Source organism: Macaca thibetana, chromosome 17, assembly GCF_024542745.1.
Source record: "Macaca thibetana thibetana isolate TM-01 chromosome 17, ASM2454274v1, whole genome shotgun sequence".
Lineage (NCBI taxonomy): Eukaryota > Metazoa > Chordata > Mammalia > Primates > Cercopithecidae > Macaca > Macaca thibetana.
Window position 1 is genome coordinate 68,241,432 of NC_065594.1, and position 16,363 is coordinate 68,257,794.

General features: G+C 36.8%; 1 long non-coding RNA gene across 1 annotated transcript in view; it reads right to left on the reverse strand.

The window, feature by feature from the left end:
* Positions 1 to 2,069: 2,069 nt before the first annotated feature.
* The window catches only part of LOC126940662 (uncharacterized), a 46,059-nt gene continuing 31,765 nt past the window's right edge, over positions 2,070 to 16,363 (reverse strand). Inside the window, exon 3 of the long non-coding RNA XR_007720860.1 lies at positions 2,070 to 2,311. This is a non-coding gene — a long non-coding RNA (uncharacterized LOC126940662). The remainder of the gene's footprint in view (positions 2,312 to 16,363) is intronic.

Sequence of the window (16,363 nt, forward strand, 5' to 3'; positions counted from 1 at the left end):
TTTAAAAACAAGCAGATTATATAACCTCTGACAATTTGAGAGGTTAGAATAAATAAATAAATTGAGCCTTACAGAGAACCATATTATCTTTTTAGGCAACAACAATGTCAGGGAGGGAGTTTATCAAGAAAAACAAAAAAGGAGGAAAATTTTCCAGTTAAAAGAAATTTTTGTATTAAAAGCTATAAGAAAGTGAACAATTTGAACAGAGGACGTCTGCTATGAGAACAGGTATTAACCGAGTAGGAAAATTCCAAAATACGCACTGAAGGTATAGAATCTCTATTACTTGAAGGATTATATTTTATGGCCTTTCCGTTGTAAATAAGATGAGGGAGACAGAATCATTGCTGTGGGAAAGACAATTCCCTGGATAAGAGATAAGTAAATATACTTTTAAATTATGATTTATGTTTTATTATCTACTTCGCTATCATAACGAAATTTGTACTGTCAGTTTTAGTTCAATAATGTATTAACCATTAAGTAACTTTTTTCCTTTATTATCTGCATAAATTTGCTCCTTTGATATTTTCTAGGCAGAAATACACATTGTCTTACTTCTGAAGCCATGACATGGTGCTATTACACCATATATTATACAGTGCTATATGTATTTAATAAGTTTGACAGCAGTACTAGTGTAGGAATCTTGGATATTAGTAACAGTTATGTTTTATAGTTTGTACCTATCACAGTGTCTGTGGTATATTAAACTACTACCTGTAAAGTACATTTCAGCATATTCATTTCCTAGTTTTCTGTAAGTAAATCAGTTGAATCTTTAATATCTGTATCTACTCTAACCTCTATATAATAGGTAGAGATTTCATTTAAAGTTTGAGGGCTTTCAGTGTGAAAGAACAAACCAAATTTTGACATGTGCCACAATTTCAGATTAGGAGGGGAATTCATCAAGTGTCTTTACTATTTGAAAAGGTCTCTTCTAAGCAGTTTCATATTATCCAAACTTTTTCAATTTTTTACTTTATGAATACATATTGTTATACATTTTTAAACTATAATTTTCAAACTAGTAATTCTTTAAAACTTAATTTCCATGATATGTCAAAGGTAACTCTAAAATTTACTTCTGATTCTGACACATAAACCATCTAGGATTAAATAGGCAGAATTGCGTACAGAAAAAGGTGACATTTTCTAGGATTGACCAGACTTTACGTTATCTAAAAATAGACTTGGCTAAGTCTATGGTTTGGTTGTTAAGACCACACTGTTAGATTAAGTAATTTTGCATTATTTAATCTTAAATTATAAAATTCATAAATATCTATCTTACCTAAAACGCTGAACCTATAGACAAAGGAAATAAAAGAATATATTTATCGGATTTTGATTCATCAGTGCCTTTTGACCAGATTTTCGTTAAGTATCATGTCTCTTTGTGACCACCAGTGCACCAAGAAGTCAATGAAGTTTTTATCAGGGAGTACAATCAAAGGTTTGATCAGGGAGTACAAAAATATGCTACATAATATTCTTCATATAAAGCAAACTTGGAACTCTAAAAGTTATGTTGTATTCATTCACCGAGAATACAAGCTATTGTTTCTGTCACATAATCTGTAAAACAAAATAAATTAAAAATAAACTAACTAATGCTATTTTTGCCAAGTGAACTTATTATTTATCACTAGGTCTCCAAATTCATGACCACTCAGCCTTTGAAAAAGCCCTAGGTGATGGCAGGGTTGATTGGCAAGCTCTATAGCAAGCACAGCTGAAATTTTCAAATGACCCAGAATGTATGAAATCATCAGCTCTCTCTTTTCCAAATTCAAACAATTCAGGTCAACAAAGTTGCTATGCATGTGCATGAGACCATGGGCAGAGATTTTAATCTTGTTGGCATTAAGAAGTTAATATGATACGTTTTCTTTTTAGAGTTTGGTGTACAGCTAAATATAAAACAAACATACAAAAATTCTCCCTAAATTTAGACATAAGTAGTAACGAGGAACAGCAAGATGGCAGAGTAGCAAGTTCCACCGATCATCCCTCCTACAAGGACACCAATTTAAGCGCACACACACACACACACACACACACACACACACACACACACAGTCTTCAAAAGAACCAAAAATCAGGTGAGGACTCATGGTATGTGGTTTTAACTTCATACTGCTGAAAGAAGCAGTAAAGAGGTAGAAAAAAGTAGTCCCGAATTTCTGACATCCCCATCCTCTCCTGCCCTTGGGAGTTGCAGCGTGGTACAGTGAGGAGACCATCTCTGGGCAATGAGGGAGGGAGAACACAACAATTTTGAGGCACTGAACTCAATGCTGTCCTGTTAGAGCAAAAAGGGAAAACGAGAGCAAACTCAATTGATGCCTGCCCACCCAGGGAGCATTTAAACCAGCCCTAGTCAGAGGAAAATCACCAATCCCAGCAGTTTGATATTGCTCAATATATTGCAGTGGAGATGGGGTGTTTCACCATATTGGTCAGACTGGTCTCGAACTCCTGATACCTTAGGTGATCCACCCACCTTGGCCTCCCAAAGTGCTGGAATTATAGTTGTGAGGCCACCATGCCTGGCTAAATATTTTATTCCCTATGGAATACATGGCAGGAGGCGAAAGGCACTTCTTACATGGTGGCAGCAAGAGAATCAGAAAGTGAAAGCAGAAACCCCTTCTGAAACCATCAGATCTTATGAGATTTATTCACTACCATGAGAACCATATGGAGAAACCACCCTCATGATTCAATTATTTCCCACCTGGTCCCTCCCATAACACACGGGAATTAATGGGAGCTACAATTCAAGATAAGATTTGGGTGGAGACCTATCAATTTGGACTTTTTCTTTCCATCTTTCTGGAGATGGTTGCAGTGTTCAATAAAAAAAAATATTTAACACTGGGAATATTTAACATTTTATGATAATACTGTAGGAAAGTCTCCATTCAATATTTTTCAGAAGAGTCTTCCTCTTAAGTGAGAAAATGAAGTTGCAGAGATTAAAAAATGGTACTGTAAACCTACTTGGACAAATCTTTTGACCTGGATAATTTGCAGTTCCGTTATGCAATCATGTGTTCAGCACGTGGAGGGTTAAAACACCTGTGTTTATGTGGGAAAAGTACTGTACTATACTGTGAGCATACCAAGATCAATAAAATATGTTTGTTTTCCAGAAGCTGAAAGCTTAGTTGTCAAATTTGAGTTTAAACTACATGAAATATCCAAGGCTTATTATCTGTAAAAAGCGGTGGAAAAGGGAGATTGATTTAAACAAAACGAAAACAAAAAACCTACAAGGCATATTTGAAAGAATGAGTTAGAATTGTGTATCAAAATGTCCGTAAGTCATTTAAAAGCAAATTTTCTCAAGTTTTCAATGAGTTTTGGAGAAGGAAGAATAAAGAGAAACAGATTAGTAAATTAATACATGTGTAACAGGATGATGGAGGGACTGGGTAGCGTAACGTAAGTTCACGATGGGATATAGTTACGTAATATTTTGATAACTGCATTTTCCATTAGCTAAATTATTATAAAAGACTATCACAGGAACATACAGAATCAGGTTTGGTAGCGATATTAAAGATAATCTATACTCACATATACTGTTTTTGCTTAATATCTTAAAGTGTCTAGTTTCTATAGCTCCCCCAACCTTTCAAAACAAGGATTCTCGGGAAATTGCCTCGTTAGGGAGTCTGAGAATAAAAGAATTTTCTTATTTGTTCCTTATTTTCACAAAAAGTCAACTTCAAGAGCTTAAATGTGGTTTGTTTTTTCCCAGCTAGGGATGACGACCTTCTGGCTCATGAAAAAAATATCTAGTAAACCTATGAGAAGCGTGGATCTCTTTTTAAATCAAAACAAAGAAAAGTACATTTTAGTATATAAATACAAAATACACTCAAAAGTGAAATGTGACTTTCAATTTTGTCTTTATGATTCATAAAGAAAAACTAAGTGTAAATATATCACAAATGTAGAAAATACCTCCATGTTTATTTGACAGTCATTTTTTAATGTTTGGTGTATGTTATGAATTTAACATGGCTGGCTGCTCTTTCCCTCTTTGGTCTTTTAATGTTTCCTTTCTCTTTTACTTTGCTGATGCTGTCAAAGTTAGCATTTAAATATCATTTAAATGTAGTGAATGTTTCTCTTAATAACACATTTATTTAAATGAATGATTTTAGAACACAGAAAGCTTAGGCCATGCAATTGAAAAAATATTTATACAGTTATTAGAGTTGAGCAGGCCTATCTTCCAAAACTGCTTTTTCTTCTAAACTAATATACTGTGTCACCATTATGACAACATGTATGTTAAATAACTCATCTAAAGAAATGCATTTGACTTAATATGGGATTCCAGTTGATACATGAATCTATTTAAAAGGCACAAAGCCTATTTCTTGTGTCCTTTTAAAAATTTTGCTTATTTTATTCAATATTAGAGGCATTGGCTACAGCAATTATTTTCAAATGTATGCTTATTTTAATTAATTTATGTTTGCCAGTTTTATGACACTCACTGCAATATTCAGGTTAAAGTTCATATTGAATACTAAATAAAAGATGTCCTGCAGAATGAGGTTTCTCAAAAACGTTCCAATAGCACATGATGTAAGATTCCTACCACGGATACTGCAAAACATGACCACACACAAACACATCAACATAGGAGTGTTGTTGAAATTAGGCGTAGCGCAAGATTGCAAATGAGTTTTAGAGATGGGAGCAAAGGTTGACGACACCTTTACAATGAGAGTTATCAGTACTTTCCTCTCAGAAGCAGCTGCGGTAAAATCTAGGGAAAAAAATACCACTGGACAATGGTGTTATGGACAGGAGACAATTTTTTTTTTTTAAACCATGAAAAGTACATGAGGCACATATAGAGATATAAATATATTCCAAATATGTTCATAAAAATACATTTAGGATCTTCCAAACTGAGAATGTGGATCGAAAAGGAGAAATAGCTTGAATAAAATCAAATTCCCTATTTCCCCTAGAAATGCTCATAAATTAAAATAATGATGTCATCGATTTTGCTTTTAAACATGCTAATCTGACCTCCTGATGGTACATACTAGTGGAAATCTGAGATTTATCTGTGAAATATTTTGAACAGAATGTATCTTGTCCGTCTAAATGGCTTAAAAACAAACAAAATTTATGCAATATAGGAAAAGCCAGAATAGTGGCAGTTTGTAGTTGCCAAGAGTATAAAATAAAATATCGTGCCACTGCACTCTAGCCCGGACAACAGAACTAAGACTCCATATCCAAAAAAAAAAAAAAAAAAAAATCGCACAGCTAAAATCACTACATTGTGCAGGTGGTACCCTGAAATGTATCTTAGAAACTTGCATATTAATCTGAATAAGAGCCTGTCCTAATGTGGGAAGAAAAAAACCAAAAAGCTGGTCTCAAATATCACAGTTTGTTAACCAGTAGTCCGAGATTGTTCATATCATTTGAACTATTAGTAAAACTTTGTTGACAGTAAGAATTTTTTTCTTTTGAGTTGACTTTTGTGTTATGTCAGTAAGGCTGGAAAGAGTATGTAATTTTTTTTTTAATTTCCAACTTTTAAGTTTAGGAGAACATGTGTAGGATGTGCAGGTTTATTAGTAAATATGTGCCAGGGTGGTTTACTGCATAGATCATCCCACCCCCCAGGTATCCATTATCTCTTCCTGATCCTCTCTATCCTCCCGCCTCCTGTCCTCTGACAGGCCTCAGTGTGTGCTGTGCCCACCCATGCGTCCATGTGTTATCATTTAGCTCCCACTTATAAGTGAGAACAAGTGACATTTAGTTTTCTGTTCCTGCATTAGTTTGTCAAGGATTATGGCTTCCAGCTCCATCCATATCCCTGAAAAGGGCATGATCTCATTCATTTTTATGGCTGCATAGTATTCCATGGTGTATACATACCACATTTTCTCTATACAGTCTATCACCGATGGTCATTTAGTTTGATTCCATGTCTTTGCTATTGTGAATAGTGCCACAGTGAACATATATGCATGCACATATCTTTATAAAAGAATGATTTATATTCCCTTGGATATATACCCAGTAATGGGACTGCTGGATCAAATGATATTTCTGTCTCTAGATCTTTAAGGAATCACCGTCTTCCTGAACAGAAGTAATTTCCACTCCCACCAAGAGTATAACAGCACTTTTCTCTGTAACCTCGCTACCATCTTGTGAGGAACATGGCTGTACTGCAGGACAGGCATGACTCAGTTTGTAGCACAGGCACACAATTCCATCTTTAACATGAAAACAGCAATGCAGTCATAACATGGGAATGTCATCACTTGGCTCTACACCACTACTGCCTGTAAAAGATATAATTGCCCTGCTAACACCGTACATACAGGTGCACTCATGCCCAGACAGAGAGGGAAAGTTAAGTTGCTGACCCTGAAGATAAGAGAGAGCCGGCTGGCACCTCCAACACCCAGCTGCGCAGATTGTGGTGTTGTGGGGGAGCGCCTCCATCTAGTCTCAGGGCAGGCTCCCCAATGCTGCTGGTGGCTAGCATTCCCAGACAGGGTATCTTATCTTCTAAGGTGCCATCAAAGTGAGGCCCCCGACCCACGCTGCTCAGCCACCTGGATTCATCCCCCTTCCTAGGGACATGCAGAGACCTCTTGCCTTGAAGGGAATCCCAGAGCTGGAGTATGTAAAGCTCCTGGGTCTCTGTGTGCCTGAGCAGCTGCTCTGCTGAGTCTCCACACAGCTCTGGATGTCAAACCCAAGGTGGTGTGGGCTCACAAGGGAATCTGAGAGTGGCAAAGATCCATGAGAGAAGCGTGGTTCCCAGGAGTTGTACCTTCACTAACCACTTCTCTTGGCTGGGGGTAGGTTTCTAAAAGAAAATATGCATATGAACTACTCAAAGATATTAATCATATTTTCAAGTAATTCTGCTGTTCAGAAATCACATTATGACAAGTGATGAAAGTTTAGGGGTACATTTTTTTAAAAGATGAATCTAGGCAATTACCATACAACCCAGTAGTTGACTTTTTGCCATTTACCCCATGACACTAAAAAACATTCCTGCACACGATACCTTGTATATGAATGCCCATAACAGTATTCATAATAGCCCCAAACTGGAAATAGCCTCAATATATTTTAATGAACATCTGGTTAAATTCTAGTATATATTTATCTAACATGGAATACTCGGCTCTAAAAACGAATGATTCGTAATTACAACATAACACCATGTAATCAGTGTAAAAAGTCATTCCAAAAAGGTTATATATACTGTTTAATTTACATAACATTTTTGAAATGACAATTGTAGAAATGGAGAGCAGATTTGTGGTTTCTAGGGGTAAGTTTGGAAGTTTGAGATGTGATGGGAATAGCTGTTCTATCATAGAACAACAAAGTTATAGTTGGTGTGTGAACCCTTCTGTAACTTGAATGTGGTGATGGATACAAGAATCTGCATATCTGATAAAATTGTATAGAAATAGATGCAGTTAAGGCCGGGCACGTTGGCTCACGCTTGTAATGCCAGTACTTTGGGAGGCTGAGGCGGGTGGATCACAAGGTCAGGAGATCGAGACGATCCTGGCTAACATGGTGAAACCCCGTCTCTATTACAAATTACAAAAAATTAGCAGGGCATAGTGGCAGGCGCCTGTAGTCCCAGCTACTCCAGAGGCTGAGGCAGGAGAATGGAGTAAACCCAGGAGGCCGAGGTTGCAGTGAGCCGAGATCACGCCACTGCACTCCAGCCGGGGCGACAGAGTGAGACTCCGCCTCCCAAAAAAAGGAAGAAAAAGTAAATACACACACAAATTGAATGAAGGTAAATCTGAGGATATTGGAGTGTAATCAGTAGGTTTCATTAAAATTACTATTTTCATTGTGAAACTGCACTATAGTTTTGTGAAATGCTGTCATGCAGGAGCCACAAAAATTTTACATGGGCTCTGTCTCTATTATTCCTTATATGTGCATGTGAGTCGACAACTATCAATTTTAAATACCCAATTTTTGTCTTTAAAAATTCTACCCTACAGTATTATGAAAAGGATACAAAGAAAAAATTTTTTATCATGTTGTGGTCAATAAAGCAGACACTACTGCTCACACAAGGCCCAGTATCATTGGAGTGACAATTTAGAAGATTAAGTCAGCACAGCAAAGCTAGATCCAATAAACTACAGAAGTTCAACCATGGAATGCACTGCCTTCTTAAATACTGTATTACTAAAAGGGCACAAGTGAAAAACACTTTGACATTTGATAAGAAGTTAAGAGTTGAGAGTTGAAAATTTGCTAAGCTTGGACTAGATAATGCCATGAGTCTATTCAACAGTCTAGTTGCTTTGATTTTATTCAGATTATTTGTGAGTTTTTTTTTATGTTAACGATTTTGTTATTTGCTACTCAGTTTCAAGAATTCTCCAGGGCACTAAAAATAAAAGGGAGAGCAAAGTCAGATCAAGGTCCTGGAATTCACAATCTACTAATTTAGACACACATTAATTGAATGAGGACATAAATAATGGTTACAGTAAACCAAATGACACCTCTATTAGGTGCTATACAAGAAAAGTAATGGTACTATTAGAGAGAAATACCAAAAAACAAAACAAAAACCTGGTATAATTCTAACTTTCCTTGAGGAACTAATTCTAGAGCCGAGTTCTGGTAGCTAAGCAGATTTAAACTGTTCAGAGTAGAATGGTATGTAGTAACAGAAGGGAAAAAAAAAGGATGGACAAAGGTGGCCATGGAGAAAAGCAGATGCATGAAGCTAAAATGTAGGGGGGCTTACAAGGGGCGAGTTTCAGGATAGGAAATAACTTGATTATTCAGTATATAAACATTTTTCAACAGTAACAGCATTGGGGACAACTTTGTCTTAAACATTTTGTGGAATGTGAAAAGGGAAATAGTAAAATTTGCATGTGGGTAAGTAATCGTCTTGCCGGTGAATACTGTTGCACTGCCTACATTGTGGGGAACAGAAATGGAAAGGGTGGCTTACTGATGGATGTCATCAGATAAGATTACTCTATCATTTCTAGTAAATGACAATAGCTCGAAATAGAAAAAAGTAGAAAAAAACACTTGTACAAAATTTGAGGTGTTTTAAGACTGTATATTCTGACATTGATATGTGTTTTAAAAATGTATTATGAAGATAGAGAAAGTTGTGAAGATGGGCCCCGGGTTTGCTGATTCCCATTTCAATCAAATGGGTGTCCATACATTTCTTGAGCTATGTAATATTAAAGGAAGAACTATGGGGAGAATAACCAGAATGGCAATTAATGTAGTTTTGTACAATATGATACATGAATCTGGAGCAGACAATGGGGAAAGGAAATGATACAAAGACCATCTCTATATTGTGTCTAAGATCATGTAAGTAGAGATCAGTGAGTTAAGTTTTAGTTTTAAAGAATGCCATAAATTAGAGGCCATGTTAAGATGATTACATAAGGTAATGACTGGATAATTTCATTTATTTGGTTTCATTTAAGATGAAATAGACTATCCAAAGGGTTATAACTTGAGAATTATATTTTAAATGAATATCAGTTACATAGCTTATTATCAGAGGAATTATTGTCAGGTGGATAATATGTCAGCTATGTAATATTCTTAATTAGTAAGAAATACAGGATCTCCAGTACAAGTAAATGTTTTGTCCTTCAGTGAAAGAACTCCCGTTTTATTAGAGGGGGGAAGAAGTGAAGGTTGGCTGCAGATGCCAAGTAAGTTGATATCACTGGTACAGAAGTTTTCAAGACTGACCATCTGATGAATTATATTTCCCCTTGAAGCCAGTGATAAGGTTATCTAAGAGGGGGGATGGTAGTGCTGAAAGAGAAGTGAAAGGTTGACTAAAGTAAAGAAAGTTTTTGAAATTGTTACTTGGAAGTATGAGAGTTCACCAGAGAATTCTAACACCAGAGAATTCTAACATGATTTTTAGAACAAGTTGAAAATCCCACTGGAATCTGATGCCTTTCTGTATTGTGTCAAAAATTAACCTTGTTTTGTGAATTTCTACAGCATTGTTAGACTGTTCAGTGAGAGGCCTAGAAAAATCACATTGTTAAGGTATTTCGAGATTAACAATCTAACAGATAGCTTGCGGCAAATACTGCAGGGTGTTCAGTAAAATCTGTATTCTTTTCTGGAGTACACAACTGGGCTACTTATTTCATTCTCCCTTGTATCTGAACAAGGCCAGCAGTTGATTTCCAGTCAAAAACAGTGAAATTTATCCTAGGTAAGTTCAGTTCTGACACATGAAATATTCCCATCCATTCCTCTGTGCTCTTATTTCTTTCATGTGACTGGGGTAAAAGTATGTCAGCAAACCTTGGTAGTTACATGCTGAAGATGGCAGAGAGACCATCAAACAAGTTTCCTGAATAACCATGTGACAGAAAAATTTCCAGCAAAATTTATGCCTATTCAAAATATTTTTGCCAACAGAAAATAAATTTTTATTGTGATAAATGGTAGGTACTTGTTTATTCAAAAAAAAGGGAAGATAGTAAATAATGTAAACTTTGTGGGCTACAAGGTCTCTGTCACTACTACTTAACTGTGCGATTGTAATGAAAAAGCAGCCAGAGACAACCCTAACAAAAATGACTGTGTTCAATAAATGCGTATTTACTAAAACAGACCATGAGTCAAATCAACACACCATAGGTTTGCTGACATCTAGTACTACACTGAAATCACTTGGAGTACATTAATCAAACTAACCTGTCCAAACTAATACATATTATGTTAGAAGTATTCTAGAAGTACATCAACACAGAGAAATTTAATGTATTTCAAAATCTACTTTTGCAACAACAGTATAGGAATGAATCTAAACAAGGAATGAAATGAAGAAAGTGAGATGATGTACTAAGTATAATTAGTGGAGTCAAAAACAGGATTTTACAACATCACAACAGAACTAGAGAAGAGCAAACACATTCAAAAGCTAGAAGGCAAGAAGTAACTATGATCAGAGCATAACTGAAGGAGATAGACACAAAAAAAAACCCTTCAAAAAAGAAGATTCAATGAATCCAGGAGCTGTTTTGAAAAGATCAACAAAATTGATAGAACACTAGCAAGACTAATGAAGAAAAGAGAAAAATCAAATAGATGCAATCAGAAATGATAAAGTATGGGATATCACCACCAACTACACAGAAATACAAGCTACCATAAGAGAATACTATAAACACCTCCACGCAAATAAACTAGAAAACCTAGAAGAAATGGATGAATTTCTGGACACATACACTCTCCCAAGACTAAAACAGGAGGAAGCTGAATCCCTAAATAGACCAATAGCAGGTTCTGAAACTGAGGCAATAATTAATAGCCTACCAACCAAAAAGTCCAGGACCAGACGGATTCACAGCCGCATTCTACAAGAGGTACAAGGAGGAGCTGGTACTATTCCTTCTGAAACTATGCTCCTGATACCAAAGTCTGGCAGAGACACAACAACAACAACAACAACAACAACAAAAAAAAGAATTTTAAACCAATATCCCTGAAGAACATCGATGCAAAAATACTCAATAAAATACTGGCAAACCAAATCCAGCAGCACATCAAAAACTTTATCCACCATGATCAAGTGAGATTCATCCCTGGGATGCAAGGTTGGTTCAACATACACAAATCAATAAACGTAATCCAGAATATAAACAGAATCAAAGACAAAAACCACATAATTATCTCAATAGATGTAGACAAGGCCTTTGACAAAATTCAACAGCCCTTCATGCTAAAAACTCTCAATAAATTCGATATTGATGGGACTTCTCAAAATAATAGCTATTTATGACAAACCCACAGCCAATATCATACTGAATGGGAAAAAACTGGAAGCATTCCCCTTGAAAACTAGCACAAGACAGGGATGCCGCCCCCTCTCTCACCACTCCTATTCACCATATACCATAAAAATGTTCTCATTTACGAGGCACGAAATTCAATCGAGCAAATATTCCTATTTTTTAGCAGATGAGGAACACAGGCAGAGATTATTCTGCCTCCTCTCTCGGTCATTGTAACGATTTTTGTATCTTTTCAATTGTAAGTAAGTTTATCTTAGCTCTGTGTAAATCTGAAAATCGGCTAATGGAGAGCTTGGATTTCTTTGAAAATCTAAATATGTGATTGAGTGAAATCACATATTTAGTGAAAACGAAAAATTCCCCACAACTAAGATTGTGGTTTCAGTGAAAGTTGAGCAAAGTGTCGTTAAGTAAAAACAAGTACCTTTGATAGACACATGTTCACCTCTGAAATGGATGATATAAGTACTCAGAGTGCTCAATAAGTAGATGTTTAGGTTCCCGTTTCTCATTTCAGGGCAGAATCCTTGGACAATTTTCATTTGACATGTTTATTGTGGCACTATTCACAATAGCAAAGACTTCAAACCAACCCAAATGTCAACCAGTGACAGACTGGATTAAGAAAATGTGGCACATATACACCATGGAATACTCTGCAGCCATAAAAAAGATGAGTTTGTGTCCATTGTAAGTTCATGGAAGGAGCTGGAAACCATCATTGTCAGCAAACTATCGCAAGAACAGAAAACCAACCACCACAGGTTCTCACTCATAGGTGGGAACTGAACAATGAGATCACTTAGACACAGGAAGGGGAACATCACACACCGGGGCCTGTTGTGGGGTGGGCAGACGGGGGGAGGGATAGCATTAAGGAGATACACCTAATGTAAATGACGAGTTAATGGGTGCAGCACACCAACATGGTACATGTACACATAGGTAACAAACCTGCACATTGTGCACATGTACCCTACAACACAATGTATAATAAAAAACACACACAAAAAAACTATTGAAGAATGGTAACGGTGGGATTGATTTACAGGCGAGGTAGAAGTAGTTTTAAGTCACACGGGAGTTGATGGGAAGTTCTTTAGTGCATTGTTGGGTCTAAGGGACAGGAAACCTAATGCAAACAAGCTGCATATATTTATGGTAACTGGAACACATTACTACTCCAGGTTATCAATGTGAAAAGCCAAAGGTAAGTCTAGGTTCAACATTTAAGCAGTGATTAGATGAGTTGAATACCAACACTCTACAACTGTATCATATGTAATGTTAGCTATCTATATATGGATAAAATACCTACAAATATAAGTATTCTTATAGATATATTAACACAGATACCTGAATTTTATAAATATGCACATATCAATTTTGTGTGTATATATTCTTATACAAAAATGTGTACAGACAGAATGACAAGAGATAAATATACATATATAGATATAAAGCATAGATGCTTGGTCAATCTTTGCTACGAAGATGCTAGCCAGATCATTTCAGATTTACATAAGGCCAGAGTTTTTCAACTCAAGTGTAAAAACATACTTAATATCCATTAGCATATTATAAAATAGAGCTTAACCATAAACGTCCTCTGAAAAGAAAATGTCATTTTTCTTTGTTCTACATTGATTTTTCTGAAGTAGCCTAAAGTGATGTAAGAAACAGAGAAGATAATCTATTTTACTATCACTCGATATAAACAGAAAAGCCTTGAAAGCACAACTGAAAAATTGCGTATTAGATCATTATAATGTTAGAACATAAATATATGACATCTTGCTTATATTTAGGTTTTCTGGCATACGGCAGGATAAGAACACAGTGTAACATGTTTTCTGATACTGTGCACTATATATTGATTTGTTGTTAAAAAATACATTTATATTACCATGAGGAAGATAAACTCCTTCCTTCTTTCCCAGAAAATAATTCAATTAATAAGTTGTTCATTTGTTATGTATAAACTCCTTGTAGCCAAGCTCGTTTACTGATGTTACATTTGCAGAAGTACCAAAATGTTGATTAGCCAAATTATCTAAAACATATTACCCAAACAGTGGAATACTCACAAATTTTTCTTAACCAACTTATTTGAGAACAAATTATTTTCTGACATTTGTGAAGCAATAAACATCGGTTTAGCAGACTATAAACAAGGTCTGGATGAAATATGACTTAAGGTGAAATGATAGTTTCTATAGTGGGACGCTCACAGCTGTACAGTAATGGCTTTCAGCCAATACTGGCCAATGATAGTATGCTCAAGTACCAAAATAGGTTTTATTTTTATATTTTATATTTAAATGATTTTTATTACAAGATAATGAAGACTTCTCAATATTTTTCTTTAGAGAACTCAAGTTACTGCCATCTAATAAATCCTTATTCAAATGTCATTTACACACAATTCATATGTAACCCAAACCAGTTTATGTTAAACACTTTTGGCTATTTACAGAAAAGAGTAAGTCAAAATTAGGATTTAAGTCACTGATACCTATTCTAGCATCAAAACTAAGTAATCCCTTTTCAACTCAAGAAATTAACTTGTTTTTTCTTAACTAAGATTTGGGAATACTCACCTTTTGGGGGGATCTAGGTTTTATAGTAACAGGAAAGCACTGAATGGGGCGGAATATTGAAGATTAGTTAGCTATTATTATTCAAAGGAAGAAAAGGAAGGAAGGAGGGCAGGGAAGGAGGCAGGGAGGGAGGAAAGGAGGCAGGGAGGGAGGGAAGGAGGCAGGGAGGGAGGGAAGGAGGCAGGGAGGGAGGGAAGGAGGCAGGGAGGGAGGGAAGGAGGCAGGCAGGGAGGGAGGGAAGGAGGCAGGGAGGGAGGGAAGGAGGCAGGGAGGGAGGGAAGGAGGCAGGGAGGGAGGGAAGGAGGCAGGGAGGGAGGGAAGGAGGCAGGGAGGGAGGGAAGGAGGCAGGGAGGGAGGGAAGGAGGCAGGGAGGGAGGGAAGGAGGCAGGGAGGGAGGGAAGGAGGCAAGGGAGGGAAGGAGGCAGGGAGGGAGGGAAGGAGGCAGGGAGGGAGGGAGAAAAAAAGGGAGGGAAGAAGGGAGAGAGAGAGAGGGAGGAAGCAAGCAAGCTGGAAAGAGAACAAATGGAGTACAAGTACTACCACCTAAAAACAAATTTTTGTTTGCCACTTCATACAGCTAGCATTCAGGGAGCACTCACCATATTTTCTGTGCCACCTGCACATTGCTATGTGGCTTTATTTCTCATGTAAATACTCCTCCTTATTCTCTCCAAACTTGCAAATACTCTTTTCCTTAGTCTGTCCAGACTTGCACCTCTTATTAAGCACTTGGTGCGGACAGGGCACCGCAGACTTCTTTATATTTACTCTAATAACAGATTGATGCTTTAATGTTTTGGAGTACTTTTAATGTCTCACTTTATAACTCTAGTACACCTCACCTTTCTGAGTTTTATCCACCTTAAGTACTATTCATTACGTAGAACAGGGTAGGGTTTAAATTCTAACTCCTTTCATTTCATTGACTCTTTTTTCCCATTTTTGCGTCCATTAAACATGGCATTTAAAAAACGAAGTCAGACATGGTTAAATTTTTTTTTTTTGAGACAGTTTCACTCTTGTTGCCCAGGCTGGAGTGCAATGGCAAAATCTCAGCTCACCACAACTTCCGCCTCCCAGGTTCAAGTGATTCCCCTGCCTCAGCAATCCCGAGGAGCTGAGATTACAAACATGCACCACCACACCTGGCTAATTTTTTTTTTTTTTCTATTTTTAGTGGAGGCGGGGGTTTCTCCCATGTTGGTCAGGCTGGTCTTGAACTCCTGACTTCAGGTGATCCACCCACCTCAGCCTCCCAAAGTGCTGGGATTACAAGCGTGAGCCACAGCGCCCAGCCTATTGTTTTTTCATGTACAGGATTCAATGATGAGCATGAAGAGAAACGGCTGCAGAATATTGTGCGAGTAAAGGTTTGCACATTGAAATTTGTTTCTAAGAATTTTATTCACTTTCAAGTAACTGGGAAGGTAAAAGGGAGAGCTGTCTTACTCTGGTCTTGATTTACATAATCTTGGTGTCAAGTGAAAATTGTCCAAGGATTCTGCCCCGAAATGAGAAACAGGAACCTAAACATCTACTTGTTGACCACTCTGAGTACTTATAGCATATCATCCATTTCAGAGGTGAACATGTGTCTATCGAAGGTACTTGTTTTTACTTAACGACACTTTGCTCAACTTTCACTGAAACCACAATCTTAGTTGTGGGGAATTTTATCCTTCAATTTCAGCAGCACCCTAAGATGGTTTATCCACACTCAATCACATATTTAGATTCTGAAAGAAATCCAAGCTCTCCATTAGCAGCCGATTCAGATTTACACAGAGCTAAGATAAACTCTTACTTATAATTGAAAAGATACAAAAATCGTTACAATGACCGAGAGAGGAGGAGGCAGAATAATCTGTGCCTGTGTTCCTCATCTGCTAAAAA